The sequence below is a fragment of the Oncorhynchus keta genome, chromosome 16 (genome assembly GCF_023373465.1).
Source record: "Oncorhynchus keta strain PuntledgeMale-10-30-2019 chromosome 16, Oket_V2, whole genome shotgun sequence".
Lineage (NCBI taxonomy): Eukaryota > Metazoa > Chordata > Actinopteri > Salmoniformes > Salmonidae > Oncorhynchus > Oncorhynchus keta.
Genome location: NC_068436.1, coordinates 4,585,235 through 4,611,591, shown reverse-complemented (window position 1 = coordinate 4,611,591; position 26,357 = coordinate 4,585,235). Strand labels below are relative to the sequence as shown.

Here is a 26,357-nt window from a genome sequence, read left to right as displayed (position 1 = left end):
TGAATAACATTACTTTGACAGGGGGTGGGGGGAGACTGATTCCAGTTCAGCATTCTTAGCCTGAGACATTTCATAAATGTGTACAGAGGAGTACTGTTCTATGATCAGCATTGCCTAGATCATACTGAATCAGTTGTCTCTGGAACAAGATTATATGGACAGGGGTGGGTTTGATTGTAGCTCAGCACGCCTACTCAACACCAGTTGCTATAACCTAACATTTTATAATCCAATTTCCCTTGCTGTCTAATGTCCTTCCAGAACCCCACCTCAACATTGTTCGGGCAAGGCAACAAAAGCAAGTTGGCATGCTCTTGCAAGGATTTTAACTCACAACTTTGGGAATTCACCACCTTAACCACTGCTACAACTATTTCTAAGCTATCTTAACATGTGGGTTTCTTTAGGGGGACCAATATTAGTTACACCTTTGAATGGTCTACAAAGCATGCCCCCAGGTAAAAGTAGGCTTTTGCAGAAAAGGGTTGTATGTTATCACAACTCTATTATAAGGACATTCTATACAAGGTGTCACTTCTTTCATCCTATTTGATAGCCCCTGTCCCCCTACACACCTCAAGTTTGCTCTTTCAGGCCCACAAAGGCAACAATAAAAATGTTGCTCTATTAATTGCTCCTCTGGGATTTGAACTCTCAAACCTTCCATTGGAGATCAACCACCATAACCACGACTCTACTGGTCAGACAGAGTCAAAATGTTATGGGGTACTTAAAAATGCACACACCAAAGACAAGATTTCAGAGGTTGGAGAATGATGTGGGGGCTTGTACTTCTTGGATCCATCAACCGTTCCTCAATCGTCTTCTGATAACTACAGGCGTAGATTACGAACCTTCAAAACCTACATTATGGGATGGATGTGTTTAGGAATGGGGGAAGCTATTCGAAACTTACGTGTTTCCAATTACCAACAAATAGACGGCAGAAATGTTATACCATCATCCTGTTATTGTACCGTTTTCCCTTCATTTGCCTACTACTGTTTCTAAGCTATCATAACATGTGGTTTTTTTCAGGGGGACCAGGTATCGGAACACCTTTGAATGGTCTACAAAGCATGCCCCCAGGTAAAAGTAGGCTTTTGCAGAAAAGGGTTGTATTGTTACTCCACGGCATAATATCTTATCACAACTCTATTAAAAGGACGTTCTATACTGGGTGTGACTTCATTCATGCTATTTGATGGGACTAGCCCCTGTCCCCCTACACACCTCAAGTTTGCTCTTTCAGGCCCATAAAGGCAACAAGAAAAATGTTGCTCTATTAATTGCTCCTCTGGGATTTGAACTCTCAAAAAGTCATTTGAGGATCAGCCTTATTCTAAAATCGATTACATTTAAATTTTCAGACAGAGTTAACACAGAGCATTTGGATGTATTGAGACTCCTTCCCTTTTTTTTTTACATGCTATTACCTTACAGCCTTATTGTAAAATCGATTACATTTGAATTTTCCCTCAATCTACATACAATACCCTATAATGACAAAGCGAAAATCGGGTTTATACATTTTAGCAAATTCATTACATATAAAAACCAGAAATACCTTATTTACATAATGAGTCATCCCCTTTGCAATGAGACTCAAATTGAGCTCAGGTGCATCCTGTTTTGATTGGTCATCCTAGAGCTGTTTCTACAACTTGATTGGAGTCCACCTGTGGTAAATTCAATTGATTTGACATGATTTGGAAAGGTACACAGCTGTCTATATAAGGTCCCACAGTTGACAGTGCATGCCAGAGCAAAAACCAAGCCAAATCAAATTTTATTTGTCACATGTGCCGAATACAACAGTTGTGGACCTTACTGTGAATTGCTTATTTACAAGCCCTTAACCAACAATGCAGGTCAAGAAATAGAGTTAAGAAAATATTTCCTAAGTAAACTAAAGTCCTAAAATAAAATCCATAAGTAACACAAGAAAATTACATAACAATAACGAGGCTATATACATGGGGTACCAGTACCGAGTCAATGTGAGGGGGTACAGGTTAGTTCATTTGTAAAGTGACTTTGCATAGATAATAAACAGTGAAGAGCAGACGTGTAAAAACACTGGGGGGCCATTCCTCTGACACCAATTAGTATATAGGTCCTTGATGTCAGGAAGCTTTGCCCCATAAATTTACTGAGCCGTACACACACTCTGTACACACAGATTAAAACATCAACACAAACATTGAACCAATTATATTAATTTGGGGACAGGTCGAAAAGCATTAAACATTTACGGCAATTTAACGAGTTAGCTTGCACTTGCTCGCTAATTTGTCTTATTTAGCTAGCTTGCTGTTGCTAGCTAATTTGTCCTGGAATATAAACATTTGAGTTGTTATTTTAACTGAAATGCACAAGGTCCTCTACTCCGACAATTAATCCACACATAAAATGGTCCATCGAATAGTTTCTAGTCACCTTCCAGGCTTCTTCTTCTCTTGACTTTATATTGCGATTGGCAACTTTCATACATTAGGTGCATTACCGCCCCTGACCTCGTTCGTCTTTCAGTCACCCACATGGGTTTAACCAATGAGGAAATGGCACATGAGTACCTGCGTTTATAAACCAATGAGATGGAAGAGGCAGGACTTGCAGCGCGATCTGCGTCAGAAATAGAACTGACTTCTATTTTAGCCTTTGGCAAGGCAGACGCTCGTTGTCGCGCGCCAGCAATAATTGAATGATATAGATTTCTAGATCTATTTTGTGACGCGAGCGGTGTAGTCAGCCTGTGAGGATCAACTGTCATCAACAGGCTAACGTTACTCTTTCTGTCTGTGACGGCTACTGGAACACAGAACCTAAACCAGCTACATGCGTGCGCCATCGTGCATATATTTATATTGTCCCCCTACACCAAACGCGATCACAACACGCAGGTTAAAATATCAAAACAAACTCGGAACCAATGACGTTAATTTGGGGACAGGTCGAAAAGCATTAAACATGTTTGGCAATTTAGCTAGTTAGCTTGCTGTTGCTAGCTAATTTGTCCTGGGATATAAACATTGAGTTGTTATTTTACCTGAAATGCACAAGGACCTCTACTCCGACAATTAATCCACACATAAAACGGCCAACCGAATTGTTTCTAGTCATCTCTCCTCCTTTTCATCTTTGAACTTATATGGTGATCGGCATCTAAACTTTCATAGTATTACCACGACCACCGGCAAAACAGTCTTTCAATCACCCACGTGGGTATAACCAATGAGGAGATGGTACCTGCTTCTATAAAACCAACGAGGAGATGGGTGAGGTAGGACTTTAGGGCGATCTGGGTCAGAAATAGAAAGAAGTTCTATTTTAACCCTTGGCATCGCAGACGCTCATTGGCGCGCGCGAGCAGTATGGGTGCAATAATTGAATAACATGCATTTCTAAATTTATTTTGCGACGCTCACGCACGCAACTTGTCCAGTCTGGACCGCATGTAACAGTTATACTGAGAGACGGTTGTGAGTTTTCACGGGTTGTGGTAAAAGAGATTTCCAGTGGTCCCATTTTAATTGAAGAGGACTGTTTTGTTTTTGAGGTTTTCACAAAAGGAACCGTTGAGCAGTGTTGCCAACTTAGTGACTTTGTCGCTATATTTAGCGAGTATTCAGACCCCTCTAGCGACACATTTTCAAAAAAGAATAGACTAGCTACAAATCTAGAGACCTTTTCTGGTGTTATTGGAGACTTTTGAGACTCTGACGTGAAAGCACGTATCGTTCTTACTCTTCTCGACCCCCGTTGCAAAGCACTCACAGGTGGCCCAGTCCTTGCGCAGCAGTCCCTCCCAGCTGCAGTCCGAGCAAGAGATGTTCACCCCTCCGTGTCCAGACGGCAAATTAATTGCTGATCCCGACCAGGCTAACATTCAGGGCGGGTTGTAAAATGTACTTTGTCTAAAATAAATCACTGTGCAAAAATAAATCACTGCATTTGACTCACACAGCCTCAGTCACCTACTCACCTTGTCCACTGTATGTGTGCCTCTCTGTGACATAAGCTAAACATCTAGCTGGCTAGCTTATCATGTCTCAGTCTAAACTGTACACTCAGAAATACAGAACGGAGTGTGAATCAAACCCTGAATTCAAAAGCTGGTTGAAGCCGTTTATTGGAGATGATACAAGGGCATACTGCCTGTATTGTACGGCTGATTTCTACACCAAACTTAGTGATGTAAAAAAACACATGACAACTCAAAAACATACTCAAAATGCAAAAAGCCTTCACAGTTCCACCCAAAACAAGCTGCCATTTATGGTTAAAAAATTTGACTCTGCATAAAAGGCTAAGGCCACCATGGCATTAGCTATCGCTGAACACCGGAGAAGCATGTAGAGCTGCTTTCTCAGATTCCACTACTGCTGCTACCCACCACAAAATGCACAGGACAAAGTGCACAGAAATGATTAATGGTGTTCTAGCACCATACTTTCTGAAAAAGTTGGTTGCAGATGTGGGTGACCAGCGTTTCAGCCTCCTCCTCGATGAGTCCACGGATGTAAGTGTTTCTAAGTACCTGGGGGTTGTGATAAGGTACTTTAGTGACACCAAGCAGACAATTGTATCAACATTTCTGGGGCTTGTTGAGTTGGAGTGAGGAGATGCCAAATCTATAGCCCGTGCTGTTGTGGCTTTCCTCGAGAAGTGTTGTCTTAAAAAAGAGAAACTCCTGGGGATAGGGACTGACAATGCCTCTGTTATGCCGGGGATTAACAATGGGGTCCATAAAGTGCTGAAGGAGGAGTATGGCCTCAAATATCTGCTTCTTATTCGCTGTGTGTGCCACTCTCTGCAGCTTGCTCATTTGTAGTTCGAAACATATGTAGGGTGTTTTTTACTCACGTTTTGTCTCTCCCACAACGTTATTCCTCTCTCCTACAGCGTCCATCACAATTACATGCACATGGCCAATTATGCAAATTAGGTGATGACAACATTTAGCGACTTTTAGGACAGCCAATAGCTACTTTCCTTACTGAGGAGTTGGCAACACTGTTGTCGAGCCATGTTTCATTGGGACACCCTCAGGTCCATTGACTACTGTCGTGGTTTCCATTCACACGCCGGACCTCAGTTCACTTGCCAGTAAAGCCTGGAACATATTCTTGGACAAGGGACCGTGAGTTTATTTGGGACAGAGTGTTTTTCATTTTTATTGTCTTGTGTTGAAGGTGATCCACATTTAAAGAATCTATGAGCTCTCTGTGGTGTCAACCTTGGTGCCAGATCAGAACTAATTAGTGTGTATATATCTGCGATTCAAAGGGACTGATAATAATTGTTGGGGTATTTTCAACTTGAGTTGTTTATTGAAACTGAATTGCAGGGTTGCAAACTAGTCACCTTTAGACGAAATTCATAATTTTGAATCCAAAATAAGTAACCTAGGTAATTTGTGTAGATCCGACGAGAACTTTTGGGGGGCTTTGGATCACTACTGACCGTAAGGGGACGAGTGATGCGCGTTTGGAGCAATACTGGCTGTATCCAAGGCTCAGCCAATCATTCACATAACAACAGAATATGGGGGGTGATAAGGGACATATATAAGCCTAGGCAACCGTACCACCTGACATGATACCAATGCCTTTACTAACGTCTGCGTGACGCCTGCCTCGCGTGTTAATGAAAGTCATAATGTGCATAGTTTATATGAATTAAATCTCAACCATAAGTGTTAGAAACGTACAGTTTTTCCCATGCAAGCAGACATTCCGACGCCACCTTGAGCTATAGTGTAGTTATAGTATAGTTTTCCCTCAGCACCTCATGGCATGGTATGTTATCTCACTGTATACAGATCTAAATGCTGTTAGCCAATCACAGACTGTGTTCCACATCAGACAATCAATAAGAGTTGTGTCCATGGCTTTCAGAGGAGTTCATAGTTTCTATTTGGGATCCTTGGGATGTCCTGCTGTTAGGGATCCTTGGGATGTCTCTTCCGTCGAATAGAGCAGTTCATAGACTTTCCCAGAGGGTCCGTGCTATTCGGGGTCTTTGGGATGTCCACAACGCTATCAAGTATAAATGTATAAAATGGTTAGGCTTAGTGTTAGTTTAGGGTAAGGACGTCCCAAGGAATATGGATTGCAGTGACCGTTCATAGAGTTAGAGACTGGCACGGTATTTGAGAGCTCCGTGGCGACACAGACGTTCATTAAAAAAAATATATGTTTTAACTTGCGGCAGAAGCAATTTTCGAGTGTCTGCCCCAGATAGTTTCCTTTTTTCGAGACGGTGAAAAGAATTACCAAGATGGCCTTGATCCAATTGAGGAGTAAGTAGTCTGTATTTAAGTTGTTTAAGTTGTGATGTCGAAGACCTAAAATCATGCCTGACAAAATCACAACGGTATCCTATTATACAGCAATGTTACTATGTGCTAGTAGTATTTATCTAATTGATCAATTAAATTGTAAATGTGGATGGGTACGCTATTTCATTCAATGATTACGTTATTGTACAAGGTAGATAAAGGAAGTAGTCTATAGTCTACAATAATAATGTAATTGAATGTGTTATTGTATCATTTATTTCATTGATTAATACAGTTGTAAATGGGGATGGAAAGGCTACGTCATTCAGTGAATACTGAATATATTGCTACTGTATCTCTGGGAGTATGTTAAGGATGGGTTTTCAGCTGTTGAACTATGGCAATGACAAACTAATTTCTAAATCTCTTTCTTTAGTCAAGATGTGACGAGCCAGAGCAACCAATCAGCTTCACTGCAGCTGCTCAACCCACCACCCTCACTGTTTTCCCTCCACAAGTAACCACATCCTCTTCTCCTGTTCAACTACTTTGCCACCACACCAAAAATGACTGTACATATACCCCTGTGCCATCTCAGTGGAAGATGATCCACCCAAGGCCTCAGCTGAATGCCTTTAATGTGAGAAATATAATCAAGATTCCATAGTGTGTGTGTGTGTGTGTGTGTGTGTGTGTGTGTGTGTGTGTGTGTGTGTGTGTGTGTGTGTGTGTGTGTGTGTGTGTGTGTGTGTGTGTGTGTGTGTGTGTGTGTGTGTGTGTGTGTGTAGTTCCAAGTAAAGACTTGAGAAGAGGGCAAAAGGAGATAGTGAGAGCATACAGTATGAAAATAAAGACCCCTTGGGATCTAAAATAAGTTGTGGGGTGCCTCTTGTCTCCATTAATGTCCGTTTGAGGATACTACGGTCACCCCTGTTGGATGTTCTTGGAACACTGCAGTTTAAGTCTGAGCAGAGGTTGACGAAAACCTTCAAAGGTGGTGGTGCTATGTTGCATGTTATATTGAGTACCAGGCAGATGTTTGAGTACAGAATCAAATGGTGTAAACTTAACAGGCTAAACTCGTTGAGGACACTCTTTGAGAAAGGAGTTCCGACAGGGTTCTTTGGCTGTCACCAAAAGATAACTTTTTGGTTCCATGTAGAACCCTCTGTGGAATGGAGCCCAAAAGGGTTCCACCTAGACACAGAAGGGGTTCTACCTGGAACCAAAAAGGGGTCTCCTATGGGGACAGCGGAAGAATCCTGTTAGTTTGTAGAAAGCACCTTTTTATCTGAGTGTAGGCCTATATTTCAGTCGTGGTTCCATGGATATCCGTGAAAAATAACCTTCATTGGTAGTGAGTTAATCATTAATACTATGAAACCTTCCCATTTAGAACACATTTGCAAGCAGACAAAGTAACCTATCCTATGCTGAGGCATATGTGATCACTCAACATTGACAGGACCAACATAAAACATATGCTTGGGACTCCTGAGTGGCGCAGCGGTCTAAGGCACTTACATCCCAGTGGCATCACTACAGACCCTAGTTGGTTTCCAGGGTGTATCACAACCGGCTGGGTGACCGGGTGTCCCATAGGGCGGCACATAATTGGCCCAGTGTCATCTAGGTTAGGGTTTGGCCGGGGTAGGTCGTCATTGTAAACAAGGATTTGTTCTTAACTGGCGTGCGTAGTTAAATAAAGGTTCAATAAAACAACATATAAAAACATGCAAACAAAAGATGACGTGTCTATCTTGCACCGTTATGCAATTATTAGGAGACGAGATACGTTGCTACATTGCCCCCCCCCCCCCATTTGTTTTGTACAATGCTGCTACTCGCTGTTTATTATCTATATCTATGCATAGTCACTTCACCCCTATCTACATGTACAAATGACCTCAACTAACCTGTACCCCTGCACAATGACTCGCTAACCTGTACCCCCTGTATATAGCATCGTTATTGTTATGTTAGTTTAAAAAATATATATATTTTTTTTAATTTTTACTTTATTTTGTAAATATTCTCTTTATCTTCTTGAACTGCACTGTTGGTTAAGGGCTTGTAAAGTAAGCATTTTACGGAAAAGTCTAGACTTGTTGTATTCGGCGCATGTGACAAAGTTTGATTTGAAATAGATAATCCTGGCTACCAATGTTCAAGTATTAATTTATTGAGGCATTCAATCAGAGATGTCAAGGTGGTCCTCAAGCATATGCCATGTGTATGTAACACACACATGTATGGTCATATTTTTAGTTTTGTATATTTTGCCTCCGAGGTATTTGCATTTAACGTATGTATATAATTACTGCCGCTAGGGGGAGCTGTATCATCAATGAAGTTTTTTTTTAAGCGTTTAAACAAATATATATTAACAGTAACATGCAAAACAACAGCCAGAGGTATTCCACAAAGAAATGTTTAAAAAATCAAAACTAATCCACATTATATCAATTCAAATACAGACATGTAGCGAATACATTTTTTAAAACATTTTGTTTTGTATACGTTTTAATGACTCTAAAAAATTAAGAAAAGGGCCTTTTTCTTCATAAATTTTTATTTGTGTGTGATGTTTTTTTTCCCAATAAAATAAAGAGATTCATGACATACTCACGTTCAATTGTGTAATCAGTGTAGTAAAATAATATGTCAAACTTAGACATTCCAATGGTTGTATGCATTTTGAGGCCAAGATATAGTTTTACATTAGTCCAGAACACTACACTATATAAACAATGACAGAATAAGTGTTCAATAGATTCAGTTTCTAGTTTACAAAACTGCATTCACTGGTAACATCAGGTATATATTTAGAAATCATGCTATTACACGGATAGAATCTATGGATAATCTTAAAGGAGATCTCCTTTACTTATTGGTCACCATAAATATGTGTCTAGTGAGCCAAGCACGGTGCCAGTTTACATCAAACGATGAAGCCCAACAAAATATCACAGAGGGAATAGACTTCCTGTAGAAAATATCCCTTAATAAACGATTGTTGAATTTCGTATCTAGTAGACCTATGCCATTCACCTGGATATCGCTTACAATCTGAAATATTCCAAAATATGCATTATTCTGAAGTAAAGTTTTTATCCCACTAGGTATAGCTTAAATAACAGTGTCATATGCTTGAAACCTCAAAGTATCTTTCCATAAATTCTCTCCGCGTAAATAGATTCCCACTAATATTAACTAATTGGCTGACAAGGACAATGATTTTCGAGAACCATTTATGCTAAAATAACATATTGTTTCTATATAATATCGACCCATTGTTCCATATAAAACATTTATGAGGTGAAAAGTTGTGTTTTATACAACAAAGCCCAGCACATTAAAGCCTGCTTGTGAAAAGCCAGTAGTTTCACAGGAACTTTCCCCACAATATATGGAGGTTGTAGTAAAAAATTAAGCCCTCCGAACTTCTGAAAAACAAAATGAGGTATAATATTCCAGAAAATATGAGGATTTTTTATGTACCTTTTAATCCAGTTGACCTTTGATATCTGATTGAAGAGAGTGAAGTCTAAGACATTTAGACCGCCATCACAAACCCTGTTGGTGGTAACATCTCTTTTAATCTAATGTGGCTTGTTTTTCATATGAAATTGTACAATAGCCTAGCTAAGGTACAGCAAGTGGATTTGGGAATGTCAATAGATGAAAAAAGATAGGATACACAAGATAGCCCCTCAGCTTTGGATAAAAGCACCCTTCCTTGAAGACTTAAATCCCTCCCTAACCATGAGGATATGTTTTTTTGACAGATTCAGTTACAGGGTTCAAATGAAGATAATTCACAGCCTTAAGATTTTTGGTGATCTTTACACCGAGGTAGATTACAGTTTCTTTTTCAGAGATGTTACAATCTGCTGGATTGACATCTCCTTTCAAAACAAACATCTCACATTTGCAAAGATTTAATACCAAACCTGAGATTTTGGAGAACTGCTTCACGATATCCAATGCTAATCTAGCTTGTGACACATTTTTCAAAAAAAGTGAAGTGTAATAAGAGATAATAAGAGTAATAACCCCTTATAACCCCTTGCTTCAGAGAGGCAGGTAGTTCTCCCTTCTTTATAGCCCCCTTAAAGGTTTCAAGTAAAAATTGTGATATTTCTTCAGAGAAGGTTTTGTAAAATTCAGAGGTTAATCCATCACAACCTGGAGATTTGTTATTTTTTAACTGAGCATCCCCGTACTGGATGTCCATAATGGATCAATCTTGACAACAAGACCAATTGAATTCTTCACTAACTGAATTAACATTCTCTATAGAATCAAGGAGATCCTTAGAGTCACTCAAATTGTTATCTAAAGAGTAAAGATTCTCATAAAACTTAGTGGTAAAGTCTGATAACAACTCTATCCTCAGTGGTAACCCCCATTAATCTTAAATTTCCGAAGTGTGTTGAGTTCCCCTTCTCCTCTTTTCCAAATTAAAAAAGTATCTACAGTTCTTTTTGCCCTTTTCAAGCCATTGTTTTCTGGATCTTATGAAAGCTCCTCTAGCTTTTTCCTCATACAATGTATCTAGTTGATTCTGTAATTCATTCAATTGAGCTTTCTCATTAAGATCAAGATGCTCAATCTCTGTGATATCCACAATTTGGCTTAGAGAGTTCAGCTACCTCACATCTCCTTCTTAAAGCAAGCCTTTTTCCAGAAGTAATACAGGCTGAGCGGATTTTACATTTCAGCAGTTCCCAATATTTCCCTTATTCTGCATTAGACGTAGCTAAACTCCAGTAAACAAAAATTAGATTCTTAATCACATGTTTTAACTCATTATGCAATAACAATGAGTTATTTAACTTCCAATAACCACCAGAGTATTTCTTACCATCATTACTGCACATTCTTATAGTCAATCATATGACTTTATGATCCGTCAGGACTGCAGGCAGTATTTTTACCTCTACAGTTTTGGGCTCAAGACTAGAGGTTATCACTCACAAATCATTTTTTGATTGTAGAGAACGATCTCTATTACTCTAAGTGTATTGTTTCTCTCCGGGGTTTTTAACTCTCCATATGTCAATTAAGTCCAGGCTTTGGCAGAAATTCACCAACTTGTTCACACCAATGTTAGGCCTATGGGTCAATCTATCAGTCTCATTAGAATAAACCATATTAAAATCTCCAACTATAATCTGACTGGATGGATATTTTCTCAGAAGACTTAAGAATTTCTTCAATTTCCCCTAGAAGTAAGTTATATGGAGGACTAGAACAGTATACATATACATTACACAACACAAATAATCTGTCCATGTGGTTGATGACCGCTACTAGCCAATGGCCATTGGTGTCCATTTGAGTAAACAAAAATGTCCCTTTTTTGAGTGGGATAAAAGTTAATGTTACTCAGACAAGCTAAAATCTCGTCTGCACTCGCCACCATCTTCAGCTCCCCCTTGACATCAATGAAGTGAGTTAGTGAGATATTTAACATTTGTTCTTCATTATGGAGAATGACTAGCTCTCAAAACAAACATTTCTCCGTCTCATCGTTTTACCCTATTAATTCATATATTGCATTTTTGAACATTACATACGACTCAATATTGAGGTTACTTGGTTAATTACATAGTCCATGAGTTTGATGTTTGAAGGCAGTTTTAACTGACTGAAAAAATGGTTAGTATTTTCCACATTGTAATTCAATTAATGGAGTTAGGCTAGGTTGCTAATGGTTTACATGAATGAGAAGGGATTAACATGGCATTCAAACTTTTCTTTTCAACGCAGATCCAATTTGTTTTATTTTCTATGAACAAAGGCTCAGTTTACTTTAAGTAATATATGTAAATATGTGATGTCACAATGTGTTAGTGTTAATATTTGTACAAAAATGGAGTTTAACAGTATGCTAGCTTGATGCTAACCAAATGTAGCTTGGCTAAACGCTATAGCGCTATAGTTGGCTCTAGCCTAGTTGGTTTTAGCCAATGTCCGTTTTTAATGTAATGGTTGTAGTGTAATGGTGTAATTAAATTGTTATATTCCTGCATAGAATGGGTATTATGCCACCTCCTGGTGGATTAGTGTGTTTACATTGTCTAAAATACACTCAGTGATAAAGTATGGTATTCTGTGTAATTGTAACGGATGTGAAATGGCTAGTTAGTTAGCGGTGGTGCGCGCTAATAGCATTTCAATCGGTGACGTCACTCGCTTTGAGATGCTATTAGCGCGCACCACCACTAACTAATCCACAGCAGATCTATGGAGAATTGCGGTGGGTGAGTTGAAAATTGAATGGTCCCGGGATATAAATGTATGAAGATGACATTACATCAAAAATGTATGCTATTAGTAACTGATGTTGTCGGTTTGGCGTCAAATAAGCAACTCTCTATATGTTATTTGCCGAATCTCAGTTTGCCATGTAAGGTTTTATGCTAGCTAAAGTTCCGTCTTTGAAGTTGGTAGCGAACTTAAACATGCATCTTCTTTAGGAGTGCTATTTATATCCCGTCGACAACTAATCATTCATCCATACTGTGTGTCCCATGATTACAGGTAATTTATGACAAATGTATAAAGTATATGTTTTATAAATTTATGAGCACCAGCTAGCAGCATGTTAGCCTGGTTTTGTTAGCTTAGGAAAATATGTGGTACATTTGAGGTATTGTAATGACCTGACTAGATCATAAATGAACAATTGTCCAGACAGAGGCTTGAGTTTGCGAATTGACGTTTATTAAACCAACTTTACACAGGCTACTGTTTGGGCCGTAGCACACGCCAAATAGATGACAGATAACCCACAAGCCAATCGTGACCTTCTCTTGTGAAGCCCAGACGTAAGAGAGAGAGAACAAAGGCTGAACCTGGTCTTAACTTCCAATGCTCCACCCCCCTGCCCAACCCCCCTCCCCGCCACTCCGCCAACCACCAGGATGCCCGGCATCAGAACATTCCAGGCATTCCCGTGATTGGTAGATAGCAGGTTGATTGACATGTCGGACCCCGCGAACACCGGGTACTGGTCAGTACAACACAACCACCTCCTAGCCTAACCCATAACACACAGCTGTCTGTGCGGGTCGCTACACAGCCCCCCCACCACAAAGTCCCTCGTCCCCGAGGGAACAAACAAAGTCTCTGAAGCGACCCGGAGGTCTCCTTTGCCTGCGTGGCCGTGATGGTCGCAGAGTGCCCCTCTGGGAACCAGGGGATGAAGGCAGGGATATGGGGGACAAGGAAGCGGGAACGGGTAATACAGTTTGTGGCTCTGGGGAACCACGCGGTGACACAGGGGGGGGAGACAGGGGGAGTGGGCTGTCTGGAGCCTTGTCTGCGGCACCTGAGGGTGGGTGCCTGGAGAATGTCATTGCCAGAGAGGGGAATTGTGGGGGTTCCTGGGGTTTGGGGAGAAGAGGCCCCTCTGTATGGGGCTAACCTGTCCCGGTGCAGTGCCACCTTTCTCCCCCTGGGAGGAAGCTGCACCCGGTACACAACCTCCCCTACCCTCTCCAGGACACTGCAGGGTCCCACCCAGTGACTGTCCAACTTGGGGCATCTGCCTTTTTTCCTTAGGGGGCTGTAGACCCAGACCAGCTCCCCAGCCACAAAGTGCCTTCCCCGGGTGTGCACGTCATAGTTCCTTTTCTGCCTCACACCTGCATTCACCAGCTGCGCTCTGGCGAAGGTGTGGGCTGTCTCCAGGCGGTCCTGGAGTCTCCGGGCATACTCCGGCCCCGGAGGAACATGAGGGCTATCCAGGGGCCGACCAAACGCCATCTCCGCAGGGGTGCGGATCTCTCTCCCCAGCATGAGGAGGGCAGGTGTGCAGGAGGTGGAGTCTTGGACAGCGGAGCGGCATGCCATGAGGACCATAGGCAGGTGCTTGTCCCAGTCACGCTGGTGTTTGGAAGAGACGATGGCCAGCTGCTGTCCAAGCGTTTTGTTGAAGCGCTCCACAAGGCCATCATTTTGAGGATGGAGAGGAGTAGTGCGGGTCTTGTGCATACCCAGCCTCTCACACATGGTGGCGAACACACGGGACTCAAAGTTTCTGCCTTGGTCGCTGTGGATGGACTCTGCAGCTCCAAACCTGCTGAACATCCCCGCTGTCAGGGCGTCGACGATGGTCTCTGCCTCCTGGTCAGGCAGAGCATAGGCCTCGGGCCATTTCGTGAAATAGTCCATGGCCGTGAGCACCCAGCGGTTTCCACTGTCTGTGGTGGGGAACGGCCCAACTACATCCACTCCCACCCTCTCCATGGGAGCCCCCACTGGGAACTGTTGGAGCTGAGCATGAGAGCGGCCTGGGGGGCCCTTTCTCGCTGTGCAGTTGTCACAGCGGCGACAAAAGTCCTTCACATCCCTCTTGTGCTGCCCCCAGTAGAAGCCCTGACGGAGACGGCGCAGTGTTTTTGTGACCCCAAAGTGTCCAGTCCCCACCCCCCCCATGAGTACTCTGGAGCACAGCCTCCCGCAATGCTTTTGGGACCACCACCTGCCACCTCTCCTCTCCCGTAGCTGACTCCTTCCATGCCCGCTGTAGCACGCCATCAGCCAGCCGCAGTCTCTCAAACTTCGACCACAACCCTTTGGTCGCGAGTGAGAGCGCTGTCACCTCTTCCCATGGTGGCCTCACCTGCGCCTCTACCCACTGTAGCACTGGCTGTAGGTCTGTGTCCCGTCCCTGCTGCTGCCGCCATTCAGCCACGTTGACAGTCTGCAGCTCACAGCAGACAGGCCCGCTCGCCCGACACACTGTGGCACAGACACCCTCCTCTGCCCGCAGCTCTCTCTCCCGTCCCTCTCTCCGTTCACAGTGGCGGCAGCCGTCTGCAGTACAGGGCCGACGGGACATGGCGTCGGCGTTGGAGTGGCGTGCCCCTGCCCTGTGCACCACCGTGAAGTCATACGGCTGAAGCTCCTCCAACCAGCGTGCCACCTGCCCCTCTGGCTCTCTGAAAGACATGAGCCACTGGAGAGCAGAGTGGTCAGTCCTTACAGTAAAGGGCAGACCACCCAGGTAGTACTTGAAGTGTTTGACGGAAGCCACAACAGCCAAGAGCTCCCGCCGGGTGACACAGTAGCGGCGCTCATGTTTGTCAAATGTTTTGCTGAAGTACGCCACCACTCTCTCTCCCCTCTGGCCCCACCTGGGCCAGCACCCCACCCATGCCCACATTGCTCGCGTCTGTGTCCAGGATAAAGGGCAAGGTGAGGTCAGGGGGCGAGCACGGGGCCTCGATCAGTGCACGTTTGAGGGTGTTGAACGCCTCCTCACACTCCACTGTCCAAGTGAAAGCCTTGTCCTTCGGCAGCAGGCGGTTCAGTGGAGCAGCAACGCTTGAGAAGCCCCGTACAAACCTCCTGTAGTATGAGGCCAGGCCCAGGAAGCTCTTCAGCTGACGCTGGTCGGTGGGGGTGGGCCAGTCTCTGACAGCCCCTACCTTGTCCTCCATGGTGCTGATCCCCTCCTTCCCCACTCGGTGGCCCAAGAAGGACACCTCTCTCCTCATGAAGTGGCACTTCTCGGGGTGGAGCTTCAGACCTGCGGCAGCCACCCTCTCCAGCACACGCCGTAGCGCCCCCAGGGCTGACTGGAAGGAGCTGCCATGGGCCAGGATGTCATCGAGGTATACCAGACACTGCTGTCGGAGGATGCCATCCAGCACCCTGTCCATCAAACGCTCAAAAGTAGCTGGAGCGTTGCACAGGCCAAAGCACAGGACCTTGAACTGCCAGTGTCCTCTGTTAGTGGAGAACGCAGTTTTGGCTCTGGCCTCTGGGGAGAGGGGCACCTGCCAGTAGCCACTGCGGAGGTCTAGTGAGGAGAACCAGGAGGACCCCCTAACCAGGTCCAGCGACTCATCGATACGTGGTATGGGGTATGAGTCCTTCCTGGTTACCTCATTCAGCCGCCTGTAGTCCGCACAGAACCTCGGCTTGCCCCCCTTCTTCGGAACCATGACGACTGGCGCCGCCCAGGGGCTGTCTGAGGGCTCAATGAAGTCTGCCCTCTGCATCTCCAACACAGCCTTGTCTGCCGCCTCCTGGCGTGCCAGCGGGATACGGCGGGGACGCATCTTGATGGGTCGAGCTACACCTGTGTCGATCTCATGCTGCACCAGATGAGTCTGACCCACCTCTTCCTCACTCAATGCAAAGCTGTCTCTGAATTCAAACAGCAACTGCCACAACTGTTCCTGCTGCTCGGGGTCAAGACCAACACAGTTCCTCCCCCATATCTCCCTCACTGCAGACAGTGTCCTCTCCTCTCCCATCTGGGGTAGCTGGGCTGGGGGGTTGCGGCCCGGGCTCACAGAGGGCTGTGTCATGGAGGTAGCTGGGGGAATGTAACACACCGCCGTAGGTGACAGGGGGACTGGGGAAAAGTCACACACAGCTGTGGGGGAGGGGGCGCAGCCATGAGTCTCTGCTGCTTTAACTGTTGGAGTAAAGGGTTTGTTGGGTTGAGTGAATGTGACATTAGGGGGGGCCATGGTGACTTCCGTCCCTCCCTGGAAGCTCAGTGTGCCCCTATTTCGGTCTAACTGGCAGCCTGTGCTCCTAAGAAAGTCCAACCCCAGGATACAAGGGTCCTGCACAGCCGCCACCCACACAGGATGACGCACAGTCCTGCCCCCTACTGTCAGAGTCATTATTCCCTTCCCTTTCATGGGTGCCAGCTCACCTGTGACTGTGCGAAGCTGCACAGTTGTAGGCTCACACTGAGTCCAACCTGGCACAATATCTGGCCTCACCAGGGTTACTGTGGACCCAGTGTCCACCAGGGCGGAGCAGGGCACCCCTCCACAGTGACAGGGACATGACAAAAGTCCCCAACACAGGTCCGGCCCACCACAACAACAGGCTCCATCCGCTTGCCCTCGTCTGCTTCTGGGGGAAGTGGAGCCTTGCTTCCCCGTCTGTGCCGGTGGGCTCCTCCTGAAGATGATGGTGGTTGGGATAGAAAGCCAGGGGTCCGCACTACCCGGTCTATGCGGACCCCGAGCCGTTTCCCTGAGCTCTGGGGGACATGGGGCAATCTCGGCGCAGATGGCCTGGCTGGCCACAACCCCAGCAGACCCTGGGACCAGGGCTTGTGTTTTGTGCCGCCTGTAGCGACACAGCCCGAATGAGTTTTGTCATTTCGGCCACCCAAGCGGGCTTTTCCGGCTCCGGGCTGCTCTGCCCCCCAGCTCGCACAGAGGGTGTGTCTCCCTGCACCCCCACCAAAGCCCCAGCTGAAGCCCCAGCCCACACCAGCTCCCTCTCCAAAGCCATCTCCAAGGCTGTCTGCAATGACTCAGGATGAGCCAGCTGGGTCTGTATGCGCAGCTCCGTAGGAGAGAGCGCCTGTATGAACTGGTCCCGTGCTAGCTCGCTCTGCACGGAGGGGGGCATGTGAGCATATGCCCGCCGAGAGAGGCTCTCAATGTCATTAGTTAGCACCCGTAGAGGCTCTCCAGGCTGCCTGCGTCTATTACTCAGTTCGGAGCGCAGTAGCCAGGGCTGTACACACTGTCCATAGCGCCTCCTCAGTGCTCCCACTAAAGCACCATAATCATGCCTGTCCTCGGGGCTAATCAATATCAAACAGGCCAGAGCTTCATCCGTGAGGCATAAAGCCAACTGCAGTGCCCTTTCTTCATCCGACCACCCCCTAAAATGAGCTAACAGTTCAAACTGAGCATGAAAAGCTTCCCAATCCGCCTTACCGGAATACTTCGGGGTCTTAACAGATACGGACGCATTCGGGAACTGGGCACCGCCATGTTTGTTTACATCCTGAGCCCCAGATTCCTCGTCACGCCGCGTCGACGTCGCCACTTCGGTCCGCCCACCAGAATCCGCGCGAAATACAGTCGACGAAGCACTCATGCCCGCTTCAGCCGCCATCGCTCTAACGTCCTCCCTCAAGCGGCCTCTGCGCTCCGACGCCCTGGCGATCTCCTCAGACAGAACCCCCGACGTCCATTCACACGCACCTCCTTGGCCATAATCGTCCCCTACCTCCACCTTCACTTTCGGATTCCCTCGAAGCATTTTCAATCCCCGTTCTCACCTACGGTAGCTAGCCACATAAGTCAGCTAGCTAGCTGGCTAACTTGTATCAACGTTTTTACTTCTGACACCAATGTAATGACCTGACTAGATCATAAATGAACAATTGTCCAGACAGAGGCTTGAGTTTGCGAATTGACGGTTTATTAAACCAACTTTACACAGGCTACTGTTTGGGCCGTAGCACACGCCAAATAGATGACAGATAACCCACAAGCCAATCGTGACCTTCTCTTGTGAAGCCCAGACGTAAGAGAGAGAGAACAAAGGCTGAACCTGGTCTTAACTTCCAATGCTCCACCCCCCTGCCCAACCCCCCTCCCCGCCACTCCGCCAACCACCAGGATGCCCGGCATCAGAACATTCCAGGCATTCCCGTGATTGGCAGATAGCAGGTTGATTGACATGTCGGACCCCGCGAACACCGGGTACTGGTCAGTACAACACAACCACCTCCTAGCCTAACCCATAACACACAGCTGTCTGTGCGGGTCGCTACAGTATATTGTATTTCTTCGCCACAAGAGTGTAGCGGTGACTAATTTCTCAGGTTAATATGATATATTTTGAATACTAAAATGAAAGATAGTTTTGTCTGATGTTGTGAATATGAGATTACACATGGAAAGAATATTTCTTTTTATTATAGTAAATGAGGAATTATTAGAAATTGCGAAATCCACTATACGATCATAATGACTTTGAGACATTTCAATTGTTCTTTTGTTAGAGCACATCTGTGGAGAATTGCTGTGGGAGTGCTATTTATATCCCGTCAACTACTCATCATTCATCCATACTGTGTGTGTGTCCCATGATTGCAGCTTTGGAAATAAATAAACTATACATCCATTACTCCTTCCTTTGTTGACTCACTGACTTCAGGGACGGAACCAGGAAGGTCACAGTAGCATTGTTTTGCATAGGCATCCAGTAATTTAGAGTTCTCTTGAAATTTACATGGATAGTACAGTGAGTTTTATATATAATGTGAATGTGTAGATATATGGTGACTCCACGTTTGGATGAATGGACCAACGGGAGTGCTATGGGCAAGTCCCTTGATGGGTAACAGGAATGGTGGAAGGACAATCTGAAGGTAATTATCTTTTCACACAACACAGCAGTGTCCAGGCATCCAGAGTATTCACTCTATCGCCTGCTATATAGAGGGGAGCCGCAGCCGTTAACTAACGTAAACAATGCAATTGTATATAACATTATTGCATATACTGTAGTATATATATATATTTTTGATTCACTTAGTGTTTTTCTTTTGCTGTTTTTGTATAATGTACTTTGTCACTGATACTCTACCTGATGTGGAAGTTGTCGAGCCAGATCAGAAGCCTTCGAAGACCACCTTCATTGTTTAGGAAGGATGTGGAGGATTTTGACCAGGTAAAAATGAGTGTCTGCTGTCAATTTATTTTTTGGCCTTCCAAGAGATATATACGAGATGTATTTGTAATAATATGAAATATAATTGCATTTCTCTATTATCAATTTCCATTATCAATTGTTTCTGGCCTATTTATTGCCTACCTCCTTACTCTTCTACATTTGCACACACAGTACATAGATTTTTTTATTGTGTTATTGACTGTACGTTTGTTTATGTGTAACTCTGTTGTTTTTGTCACACTGCTATGCTTTATCTTGGTCAGGTCGCAGTTGTAAATTACAAATTGTTGTCAACTGGCCTACCTGGTTAAATAAAGGTGAAATTAAAAATAAATACAAAAAAAGGTGAGACAACATGGACAGGGTGCATGAGGAGAGCGTGCTTCGATGTGCTTCGACATCTGGGTGAATGACTTGGCTTGGAAGAAGGATAAAAGGAAGGCGAGACCCAGGAAAGCTTGGTGCTCTTTCAGTCCTAGCTGGGATCAACATCCATTAAGGTGAATATAAACATCTCTGTGGATAACTATTTGCATTTTCTGCCTCGTGGTGGGCGGCGTCGCCATGCTGTCAGCAGTACCAACACTGGCCCAGGGGTTTCTCCAAATAGTCAATCTCAAGACTAATCACTGGGTCACGTTAAGTAACCACCACTACCAGGTAGATACTGTTAAGGTGTATGACTCCAGCGGTCATGACACCACCCACAACTCATCTCTCTATCTTTTCCAGGGACCATCCCTTACCTCCCTCATCAACCTCACTGACATCAAAAATTAGACGGGCATCCTTTATTTTCTGTCTGCCATTAACATTATTGCATGTCTAATCAAACATTTAAATTAAATCATTCAGTATTTTGACATACCTGATAATCATTTAACATGTGTGTTTATGTCTGTTCCCTTTACTCTGCTCCTGTTCTTCAGGACCTAGGGGGTTCTGCCTAACACCCAGACATGGATCCACCTGATGTTCTCCATTATCAACCACCCTCCAACTTTTCATTACATCATCTACTGTTATTGTCAAATTGTCATTATCTGCTAAGAAAGAGCAATACAATTATCATACTGGGAACATAATGTGAGCTGCACAGATTAGCTAAAAACACTAGCACTGCAAACACTCAGAACAAAGAGGGCAGCAGCGCCTGGACTTTGCACATTCCCTCTTCGGGTCCACTACCTGTTGAAATCCCTTGACGGTATTTGTTAGTTTGTTAGTTCAACCTTATTAATTGTATCATTATATTTTTTTATTTATATATATATATATATATATATATATATATATATATATATATATATATATATATATATTCAACCACAAGGGTGTACTAATGAGCTATGATTTGTTGTTATCATAATTGAGGACTAAACTTATTTCAGTGTAGATAAGGGAATGCCTGTTTAAAATGAAAACATGCCCCCCAGACGAACTTTGTTGCCGGTCGTCGTGGTAATACAATGAAAGTTTAGATGCCAATCACCATATAAGATCAAACATGAAAAAGCCTGGAAGGAGGAGAGATGCCTAGATACAATTTGGTTGACCATTTTGTGTGGATTAATTGTCGGAGTAGAGGTCCTTGTGCATTTCAGATAAAATAACAACTCAATGTTTATATCCCAGTACAAAACAGAACAGCAAGCTAGGACAGGACAAATTAATGTTAGCTAGCAAGTGCAAGCTTACTTGCTAAATTGCTTTACATGTTTAATGCTTTTCAACCTGTCCCCAAATTAATGTAATTGGTTCAGAGTTTGTTTTGATATTTTAACCTGCGTGTCGTGATCGCGTTTGGTGTGGGGGGACAAAATAAATGTATGCACGATAGCACACGCGCGCAGCCAGTTTGGGTTCCGTGTAACATTGAATAACAAGTTATTTTGCAACACTTGTGCACGCGACGCAAGCGGTGTGGTCAGCCTATAAGGATATGCGTAAGAACGCAACTGCACTGAAACTATTAGCCTGATTCAATGGAATTCTCCTTAATAATACATGTTAAGCTGTTTGGTCGATGCATAGACCCATATCTGAATAGCCCCTTGTGTGTATTGATGGTCAGATACTGTTCTGACTCTGGATCCAGCTTAAGTTGCTGATAAGCGAATGCCAGGTCCAGTTTACTGAAAACATTCCCACCAGCTAGAGTGGCAAACAGATTTTCAGCGTTTGGTAGTGGATATTCCTCTGGTAGTATGCAGCGATTTACTGTGACCTTGTAGTCACCGCACATTCTGACGTCTTGCCTTTCTTTGGGACTACAACAATCGGAGCGGCCCAGTCGCTCCTCGCTACTTTCGTGATTATGTTATTCTTCTGTAGGCGGTCCAGTTCCTTCTCTACTGCTTCATTAAGAGCATAGGGAACTGGATGTGGTTTGTGAAAGATAGACTTGGTTCCTTCTTGCACTCTGACTTTTGCTGTGAAGTCTTGTATTTCACCGTAGCCATCTTTGAAAAGTTATTTGTGCGTCTCCAGCATGTTAGTGAGTGTAGCCTGACTCACTGGTTTGTCATTTCTCAGACTAAAGATTTCTCCCCAGTTCAACTTGATCTTTTGTAGCCAGTTTCTCTGTAACCAGAGATAGAGACGCTCCGGTGTCCAGCTGCATTTTTACTGGTTTTCCCGCTAACTCCATGTTGAGATAGATTCCATCTTTTTGTTGTTGAGCTGTGTACACTGTGAACAATTCCACTACTGTTTCAGTTGTACCTTCCTCTTCTTGTGCTGCGTCTGACACTTTGTGTGCTCTTGCTGTGCGTTTCGAAGCTTTACACACTCTCTGTACATGTCCAACCTTTCCACAATTGTGGCACTTTTCATTTTGGAATCGACATTCACTGTGCTGATGATGATCTCCCCCACATCTGTAGCAACTTGGCTTAGACCTTTGAGATGTGGGCTGCTTTGTTCTTGTGTAACCTTGAGGACGGGACTGAGAAAAGTGTGACTTTTGTGAGCCTTTTTCACCACGTTCTGCATGACCCGCTACCTCAATAGTATCCCTGTGGGCAAGCTCGAGTCCAAGTGCTATATCACAGGCTTTCTTAAAGGTCAGGTCCTTCTCTGACAGAAGCCTTCTGTGATATGCTTCACCGGTGAGACCACATACAAACTTGTCTCGGAGAGCATCATCAAGAAATCGTGCAAACTCACATGTACATTCCAGCCTTTTCAAAGCAAGGATGTAGTCAGCCACGGTTTCCCCTTGACTCTGGTGACATTGGTAAAATCTGAAACGTTCTGCAATGAGAATTGGCTTAGGCTTAATATATGCCATTTAGCAGACGCTTTTATCCAAAGCTTGAAATACCTTGAAAGAGTTTCAGTCAGTTCTGCATCGTTCAACTCCACTGCTTTTATTGGTTCAATGAGACCTTTCAGCAATCCATACTCAGTTGGACCCAAAACACTGAGAAATACGTCTGCTTTCTTTTCATCTTTGATTTCATTTGCAGCCAGCCAACGCTCAAAACGCTCCAAATAGGAATCAAAAGTTTCTGCAATTACTTCATTCACTGGACTCATTTGTAATAATGTACACACCGTGTTACGTTCCTTCTTACTTTTTTTTCTTGACAATATTTCTCCACTGAGATTGCCGAATTTCAATGGGTTCAATGACAGTTTAAAAAAAAATCGAACCACCAGAGGGCAGTGTCGCTATTCTGGACTTGCTACTTGGCAGCTCCTGAATACTGTACCTACTAGCCTTCTTTACTGGTGAAAGAAAATAAAAATAACTGACGAATTACATAATTATTTTGAGTTTCATTACACACGCAACATTCTTCCCTTCAAGCAATCACTTTTCAATTCATAATCACCTCGTCGCCACTGTAATATTTGTGTTGTGGAGAAATGACCAGGCAAGAGACGGGAGTACAGTTAGTTTTCGTTTAATCAAACCCCTCGTGCTCTACAGTTCCCGGGACCCTAGTGCGCATGTGCATTTCCTATTAGGTGTAGTAACATAACACTGATGTAATACATTACTGCTTAGTAACAGCATAGTAACTAATATAAACCGATGTAGATCACAGATACTACAATCCAGATGTTAGTTCAAAATTTTAAATTGACATATTGGCTGACAACGTTCTTATCCTTTGCTTGCTTGCTAGCCAACTACGGCTAACTTACATTCACGTCAAACAGTGCAGCCAGAATAACAACAGTTTCTGCATTTGCATTTGTTTAAGCTGTTTTCTAGTGACATTTATTTTGACCCATCCATACAAATGAGCTAATGTGGTGTGATTTCACCTGGCATAGAAAATGTGCTCTCTCATCAGGGCACTGTTGTTCAGAGGAGCTAGCCAACCACACAGCTAACACATCACTTCAAACTGAAGCTGAAAAGACTGAAAAACTAGCTGCACTTTGTTTCGTTTGACCTGTTTTCTATTGATTGCTCTTTGTATATATCCATAAAGTTTATGCCGATTCACGATTTCGACTGGCTGAGAAAAGCTGTCTCTAGCTACCTGTCTCTATGACCAGTTAATTATTATGGGACAGTTGTAGATCGATTTTGAATATTGAAACAATGTTGCAAATGTCGGAGAGACAGACAGCAAGGTTTATAAAAAATCTCCAAATGTTATTATCTAAAATGTATTTTAGACTGTCGAGCTCGTTTTTTAAAGTGGAGATCAAATGTATACATTTCCTGGCTGATGAGACAGTGGATTGCACAGTCAGTTTGAACAGCGTAAAAAGGCATTTTAACTTCATAGATTTAGCCGGTGGTAATTTATTGAATAGACACTGGCTGGAATGTGGTTTTAACCAATCAGCATTCAGGATTAGACCACCCGTTGACCAAACCCGCATTCCAGCTGGTGTCTAATCCACAGGTTTGACTTAAACCTACTTGAGAAAATGGTTGTCTAGCAATCATCAACAACCAATTTGACAGACCTTGAGGAAATGTGAAAAGAATAATATGCAAATGTTGCACAAACCAGGGGTGGAAAGCTCTTACATGCTGAACAGACAGCACACGTCGCGTGCACGAGCGTTGCAAAAATAAATCCATGTTATTCAATTACTCGCGCGCCAATTGAGTGTCTGTGTTGCCAAGAGCTAAAATAGAAGTCATTCCTATTTCTGACGGAGATGCACTGCAAGTCCTGCCTCTCCCATCTCCTCATTGGTTTATAGAAGCAGGTACCCACGTGCCATCTCCTCATTGGTTATATCCACGTGGGTGATTTAAAGACAAACTGTTTTGACGGTCGTTGTGGTAATAATATGAATGTTTAGATGCCAATCATGATATAAGTTCAAAAATGAAAAAGCCTGAAAGGAGGAGAGATGACTAGAAATGATTTGGTTGACAATTTTATGTGTGGATTAAGGCACTATATCTAACACGCTGGAGGAAGGAAAATTGTAATATGGAAATTTATTGCAGCATATAAACACATATTTAATGTGTAAGGTACTAAATGTGTCAGTCATGCACAACATGGAAAGGAAAACATAGGCTGGCCGCCCCGTGCATTCACCAACAGGAAAGTACTGCTGAAGGGAAACCCTGCTGCTTATATAGTGTGGGGGTGCTAATGAACAGAGTGGGGACAGGTGAGGTGAGTGGCAAGGGAGGGGCGTAGCCAAAGTTAGTAGTGAAGACATGAGCCTTCACAAGGAAAATACTAGACGGACACTCCTGACCTGCAAACCAATATTTAATATCAGAATTGGTTAAAATGTAGTTAGGGTAAAGGGTTAGGGTCAGGGTTAAAGGTTTGATTATGTTTAGGGTTAAGGGTCAGTTTTAGATTTTAGTTAGTCGTTTGGCAGGTCAGCAGAGTCCTTATAGTCTACCTGTTCACAACAGACATACCAGTTAACATTCCTTGGAAGTGTTGACCCACCTTTCCTTGAACAAATAACTATTTATGATATTTTACCTTACTTCTTTGGCTTGCTAGGTAATCAATCCTCCGATGACATTGGAATGAGCAGATTTAAAAAATATATTTTTTTATTTAACCTTTATTTAACCAGACAGGCTAGTTGAGAACAAGTTCGCATTTGCAACTGCGACCTGGCAAAGATAAAGCCAAGCAGTTCGACACATACAACAACACAGAGCTACACATGGAATAACAGTCAATAATACAGTAGGAAAAGTCTATATACAGAATGTGCAAATGATGTAGGATAAGGGAGATAAAGGCAATAAATAGGCCATGGTGGCAAAGTAATTTCAATATAGTAAGTAAACACTGGAATGGTAGATGTGCAGAAGATGAATGTGCAAGTAGAGATACTGGGGTGCAAATGAGCAAGATAAATAAATAAATACAGTATGGGGATGAGGTAGTTGGATGGGCTATTGTACAGGTGCAGTGATCTGTCAGCTGTTCTGACAGCTGGTGCTTAAAGCTAGTGAGGGAGATATGAGTCTCCAGCTTCAGTGATTTTTGCAGTTCGTTCCAGTCATTGGCAGCAGAGAACTGGAAGGAAAGGCGGCCAAGGGAAGAATTGGCTTTGGGGGTGACCAGTGAGATATACCTGCTGGAGCGCGTGCGTGCTGCACACGTGCTGGTGGGTGCTGCTATGGTGACCAGTGAGCTGAGATCGGCAG

The 26,357-nt window shown here is 43.8% G+C and overlaps 2 long non-coding RNA genes across 2 annotated transcripts; one reads left to right on the top strand and one right to left on the bottom strand.

Moving 5' to 3' along the window:
* Positions 1-4,113: 4,113 nt before the first annotated feature.
* LOC118395386 (uncharacterized) lies at positions 4,114-5,137 on the bottom strand. The gene is made up of 2 exons (XR_004827950.2): positions 4,867-5,137; positions 4,114-4,540 (listed from the first exon to the last, which is right to left on the bottom strand). It is a non-coding gene; the product is annotated as an uncharacterized LOC118395386 (long non-coding RNA).
* Positions 5,138-5,149: 12 nt separating this feature from the next.
* LOC127907916 (uncharacterized) lies at positions 5,150-8,907 on the top strand. The gene is made up of 2 exons (XR_008065537.1): positions 5,150-6,304; positions 6,720-8,907. It is a non-coding gene; the product is annotated as an uncharacterized LOC127907916 (long non-coding RNA).
* The last annotated feature ends 17,450 nt before the right edge of the window (positions 8,908-26,357 follow it).